Below are 6,746 nucleotides of genomic sequence, written 5' to 3'. Positions count from 1 at the left end.
TCCTGTGTTCCTGGAGTTGCCCCCATCGGGCACTGGGTCGCCCCCATTCTCTTCACCCCCTCCTTTGACGGTGCTGTCCTGGATGCCTGGCAGGATCACTTGTTTGTTCCCAGACTTCTCTCATTTCTTTCCCATGTTTTATTTTCACGCCAGCAGGCGTGGCTTATGAAATTATGTGGTTCATCTGTTTACTATTTGTTTCTCTACAACGCATGCTCTGTGGCTCAGCTTCTTATCTATTTGTCTTCTGTGTCCTAGAGCTTAGCATGAGAGTCACAGGCACAACTCAACACGATGGATGCATGGACGGGCCGATGAGCCCTTCAGAGTAAAGCTCCATGCCGGTGCGACCTTACAATTTCATTTTTAATGTGTTTGCGTGTGCATCTGCGCTCCAAATGATTGTAGTACCCATGAAGACCAGAAGAGGCGCTCCAAATGATTGTAGTACCCATGAAGACCAGAAGAGGGCATCAGATCCCAGGGAAGCGGCACTACAGAAGGTTGTGGGCTGCCCTGTCCGTGCTGGGAATCAACCCTGAGTCTCCTGAAAGCAGCCAGTGCTCTTAGTCGCTGAGCTGTCTCTGCAGCCTCGCACCCAGGAGCTCTTGAACTAGGCCCCAAAGCCCTCATTTCTAGCAATACACCTCTGTCACCGCAACCAGAGGAGGCCATGGTTTTCCTGCTAAGCTGGTGGGACACAGAGGTCACACAGAGACCTGTGCAGGCGGAGAGGGAGTGAGCTGGCACTGTGATGCTCTCCAGCCTTAGTCTAGAAAGCTGACTTTCTTTCTCATATTGGACTTTCATTTAAAAAAAAAAATCATTAGTAGGAAATGGAAAGCTGCAAATTGGATCCAACCCTCATGATCCATCTGAGAGCCAGGGATAGAGAGAGACTTGCCAATGGTGGAGTGCTCTGTCCCCAGTAGTCCTGCTTAGGGACAGAGAGAGTCTTGCTGAGTGAGTGAGAAACATGCTTTCTCAACTGTCATTGCCTGGTCTTCATTCTCCAAGAACAGAGGACGGGCAAAAGATTTCTGCTCTTCACTGGTCTCTGTTAGCACCACATGGACGTCAGGCTTGAAATCCCCCAAGGGTTCTCATGTCTATGGCAATAGACTAGTGGTGATGTCTGCCAGAGCCACTCAGGAGAATCTTAGTCTGGCTGGGGCAAAAGCCACTATGGGACATCACACACAGCCAGCGCCACCAGCAGGTGGGGAGGATTTCTTCTCAGAAGGATGCAGGGCAGGAGACCATCACCCCAGAACTCCAGTCTCCTTGGTGCTACAGTGATAGCCTTTCCCAACAAGGCCCACCAACTAGCTAGTGCCTACCAGGCACTTACTTTTTTCTTCAATTTTTGCTTATTTATTTACTGATTTTTCAAGACAAGATTTCTTTGTGTAGCCCTGGCTGTCCTGGAACTCACTCTGTAGAGCAGGCTGGCCTCAAAATCACAGAGATCCTCCTGCCTCTGCCTCCCGAGTGCTGGGATCAAAGGCGTGCGCCACCACCGCCCAGAAAAATTTTAATGATTTGTTTTTATTTTATTTTATTTTATTTTTTTAAGGTGTTTTTCTTGCTTGTATGTCTGTGTGAGGGTTAACTGTGTAACTGAAGTTACAGGCAGCTGTGATCTGCCACATAGGTGCTGGGAATTGAACCCAGGTCCTCTAGAAGAACAGCTAGTGTTCTTAACTACTGAGCCATCTTCCTAGCCTTGGCAATTTTTGCTTTTTAAATTTCGATTTTTTCTTTTTCCTTTTCTTCATCTAGTTCCATGTAGCATTTGCTTACTAGAAATTTTATGTTCACTGTTGCTGTAGACCCCAAGTTCATCTCATCACTGGTAGTCAGCTCTCGTCCTCAGGGGAACCCAATTAGGGACCACAGGACTTTTTGATGTTGTTTCCATGGTAACCCCGTAGTAATGGTGTGTATACATAATATATGTTCTAAGGAGTTTGAGTTTATTTATGTATATGATATATATCAATAACACATTTTAAGGAAATTGGATTTTTTAAAATCTGAAATGTTTTCTTCTGCATTTTAAAAATTCTTTATTTATTTTTAATTTTATGTGCCCTGGTGTTTTACCTGCATGTATGTTTGTGTGAAGGTGTTGGATTCCTTGGAACTGGAATTACAGACAGCTGTGAGCTGCCATGTGGGTGCTGGGAATTGAATCCAGGTCCTCTGGAAGAGCTGCCATTGCTCTTAACCACTGAGCAATCTCTTCAGGCCTTTCTTCTGCATTTTTTAAATGATGGAAAATTTCTTTGAAGTTTTTCTCCCCCCGAGGGAACAGCAGAGAACACAAAAGCTTTCTCCCACACCTCATTTTCTTTCTTTCATTTAGAAAACCTTGGAGTTGAATAAGAATAAACACTTGAGGATGGCTATGATCTGTGTACACAGGGTCTCCCATGTAATGGCTGAGGACATTTTATGAAACGATTTTGCTCAAATAAAGAACAGAAGGGCCTCAAGTCTTTCAAACTAGCATGGAGGGGACCAGTGACCTGATGAGACAGTTCAAACCCACTGTGAAACAAACAGGACAGTTAAAGCCTTCCCTGGCTTCCCCCAGGGCGTGACTGCACAGCAGCTCTCTCTGGCCCAAAGACTGGTTGTGGGACCTGACCTGAGCCAAGCTGGCTTCAGGAGGAGAGCCTGACAGGAGCTCTGAGAGCCTGTCTGTGAGGACTTGGAAGGAGGAATCTCCTGCCTCTCTGACTGCTCTTAGCTGGAGTGTTGCTTCAAGCTTCTTTTCCTGAGAAAGCCAAACATGCAGCATTTTGATGGTCCAAAACTCACTCATCTGTGGCACATCTCTTTCTCTGGAGGGTCATTTCTTTGAGGGCGGAAGTGCCATCAGTGACTCCTTCTCAGAGCCTAGCCTGTGCTCCAGTCTCTTTGAAAGCCAGCCAGCAAAAGGCAGGCCTTTTGCTGTCATGCTCACAGCCTTGCTGCCCCTCTCCTGAGTCTCACAATGCCACCAAGACTGCAAACATACTTCTATGTCATCCCCAGTAAACATCTTCCTTAGAACCTGGTTAAGAAAACACTTTTGGGGTGCTTTGAGGCATTTTTACAGTCTACACATCATAATACTTCAGAAGGACATCCGGCCATCTATCTGAAAGGCTTGAAGTATCCGTCCATGGTAGAACATGAAGCCTGGTGGAGCCTCATTCACCAAAAATGACTTAATGCCACAGTGTACTGGTACTACCCCAGGCACTGGAAGTGAGTGAGTAAGCCTAAGCCCTGCTCTGAGGAGCCACATGGCAGAATGTGCACTAACTCATGCCAGCACAGTACAGGGGAGGCTCTGCCTGGAGCAGGACATGTAACTACCACAAAATTCTGGGCCTCAGAACAAGATGTCCCATTGCCCCTGGCTGTCAGCAAGTCCAGTCTCCCCCAAGTCTGCTGCTTGTGCCTGCTAGGTGGGTGCCACACTGGCTGAGATTGGTGACAAGTATGAGGTTGTGTCACACTACAGTTCAAGTCTTTCCTGGACTTGCCGAACTACTGTGAACTGCTTTAGTTTTGTATGATAAGTTTGGGCCAAAAAAGAGGATGGGCAGATAGTCATGTTGCCATGACTCGGGCTGTCGGACCGCAGTTAGGAGTAGACAGACGCCTTGGAATGGCCATAGATCTGTCTTTCTAATTGATGGATCTGGGTCTGGGAAAACCCAGGCTGCACTGCACTGAGAAAACAGGAGGCTCCCCTGGTGCTGTGCTGGAATCTTTCCCTGTTCCCAGATGATTCCTGATGAGAGGCCCCTGAGCCAGGCTTTCTCATGGTTGCTTGGCTATTTGCTCTTCTCCCTCCCAACAGGCCTTTAACATGTTTGTTGAACATGGGTTATGAGTTTCACATTCGCTATGGCCCTGTATGATCACAGGACAGGGAGTGGGGAAGCCGGGGCTCAGTGATATTGGGGTCTGGCCCCCTCCACAGCCACCTCCTTTGCCTCTCAGTGGCCTGCAAGCATGTCTGGAACTTGATCCCATAGCATGCAAATGCCACAGGCAGACACTAAAAGCAAGAAGCACCCCCACGCCCCACTTCTACATCATGTGACTCACCTGTTTGCCTTCTATTTGGATCTGGTGTTCCAGAGACTATTTGACTCTTAGGGTTTATTCTTGGAGGCCTAGGCCCAGGCAGCATGAGTCTTTTCTTCCTCCTTGGATGAAGTCACTCATGGGAAGGCAGTGGAGAGCGGTGAAGGCCTATGGATGGGGCCCAGGCCTTGGAGGAGGTAGATGCAGCCTGCTGTAGGCAGAAGTGGCCAGGGAAGGGGGCTCAGTTCATCTACCCTTTGGCCGGCTCAGCATATGGTGCAGTTGTCTATTCTCCTTGGCAGATGCTGGGTTTTAGGTTAAACTCATCCTTCTACAGCTCCTGCTACATCATCGTCTCCTTCCTCTCCCCGCCTGACTGCCGGCCTTTCAGAACTGGCCGTCCAAGGCAGGATTCGGGGGTCACCCTCCTTTCAGGATGTGCAAGTGGGGATGCCTGCTCTGCGAGGCTCTCTGTCCCTGAGCAGCAGCCGAGTTAAGCCACAAGACCTCCACTCTAGCTCTTCATTAAAGGCAAGCAGAAGCCACGCTGGAAGGCTACAGCTCCCTGGGGCTCTGGGCAGGATACATCGGGGTGCATGGCAAGCCAGCAGGCACCTCCATTGGCGTCAGTTTCTTAGGGAGGCTCTGATGGAAGCTCCCTCAGTGTGCAGAGTGCAGCATGAATCCAGGGAATGCCTGCTGGAGTGGATCCTCATGAATTGGCCCCAGGATCCAAAACTTTGGAGAAGGCTGGTACTGGAGAGGAACGGAGACAGCGCCGAGCCTTCTCCCCATTGTATGAAAAGACCAACTGATTGCCTTCAGAAGGCTAAAAATAACAGTCACAGCTAATATTAACAATAGCTAATAGTTACCACTTGGCTCATAATAGCTAATAGTGTGATAGGTGTTAGGCAGGCTTTGTTGCACATTGGGTTACTCTTGTGCACGATATATGCAACTGCACCATTGCAGCCTCTCTGATTTGCTTACAGCAGATGTCACATCCCCAGACAAGAGAATGGAGGGGTAGTGAGGTTCAGTAACACACCCAGCATTACCGAACTGGTTAGTACTAGGCTCAGGAGCCGGGCAGTGAATGCTCCATGCCTTGCTCAAGTGTACAGTGTGGACAGCAGACAGACACTTGCTGTCCCTTCTGAGTTGGGGTCAGGAACCTGGCTGCCCGGTGAGCTCAGTGATACAAGGAACACCCCTGCCATCATGCCACACTCAGAGATGTGCATTTTCTGTTTTTGTTTCCCTTTTAAACACAAAAGCACTCTTAATCCTCCTTAGCACAGACTAACACATGGAGGCTGGATCCTTCGTGCTGGAAGGAACTTGGCCATGTAGAGCAGAAAGAGACTGACCCAACACTTTCTTCTCCGCTACTTTCCTCAGCAAAGCACTCTGCTCATTGGATCTGTGGGAGTTTTGTCCACACACCAAACATGCACACCAAAGGGATGTTCTGCAGTTTAACTACTTGAAGTTAGCCAAATGCCACTGGCTCCTGGCTGGCCCTTCAGCTCTGGCCCCACTTCCAAAGCCTACATGGGGCTGTGAGTCCAGGCTGGTGACCTGGGCTTTGTATTGATTCATCTACTGGAGCCAGGTGCACAGCCCAGGAAAACATTTGCACAGTTTTTTAGGATGGTTCAGAGAACCCTGTTAGCAACAAGCTAGGATGGACTCGCCGGGCAGTGTGGGAAGGGCATGGAATTCCAGCAACTTCCCTGCGGTGCTGCCTTCTAGGTACCTCCTGTGCTCAGCTCTCTAGAAGTCTCCAAACCTTGTCCTTGGGTTCTGCAGAAGATCACTATGATAGCACACTTGATGAAATCCTTTGTCACTGATGCCACTCTGGGGAGGGTAGACTGATAAAATCCTCCACTCCTGCACAGTGGCTGATAGTGCTTCCAAAGCAGTCTCCAGTGATTTTGGCTGTTTCTGGCATGGGGCTCAGTGGCAAAAACACTTGCCTGGCTTTTATGAAGCCTTTTTAAACTTTCAGCTAAATAGTAGTGTGAACACCTTTAACCCTAACACTAAGGAGACAGAAGCAAGTAGATATATGTGAGTTCAAGGCCAGCCTAGTCCACATAACAAAACTCATGACTTCCAGAGCTACATAGTGAAACCCTGTCTCACAAAATGTAACACCCCCAAGCTCATCATTTTTGAAGCTCATTGTGTATGTGGTATGGGGTATGTATGTATGGTGTGTGTGGTGTATTGTGTGTCTATGCATTTGTGTTGTGTGCGTGCTGTGTGTTTGATGTGTGTGTGTGTGTGTGTGTGTGTGTGTGTGTGTGTGTGTGTGTGTGTGTGTATGTGCGTGTGTGCGCGTGTGTGCGTGTGTGTGTGTGTGTGTGTGTGTGTGTGTGTGTGTGTGTGTGTGTGTGTGTGGTGTCTCCCTCCCCCATCCCTGGCCTTAGCTTGAGAGGAGCCAAGTTAAGACCAAATAGCCTCTGTCATGCTGGCTGCCTTATCCCAGAACTATTCTTAGGAGGTCCCATGGAGTTTAAGGCTATTTCTACAGGGTGAGCCTGCTCAAACAGACAGACAACACAACATAACACACCTAGGATCCAACGACAACTGAATGGTGCAAGCCCCCTCCCAGCTGTCTCAACATAGGGCGCAGCCCACTG

The sequence above is a fragment of the Cricetulus griseus genome (assembly GCF_003668045.3).
Source record: "Cricetulus griseus strain 17A/GY chromosome 1 unlocalized genomic scaffold, alternate assembly CriGri-PICRH-1.0 chr1_0, whole genome shotgun sequence".
Taxonomy (NCBI): Eukaryota; Metazoa; Chordata; class Mammalia; order Rodentia; family Cricetidae; genus Cricetulus; species Cricetulus griseus.
This window is presented reverse-complemented; position numbering follows the sequence as displayed.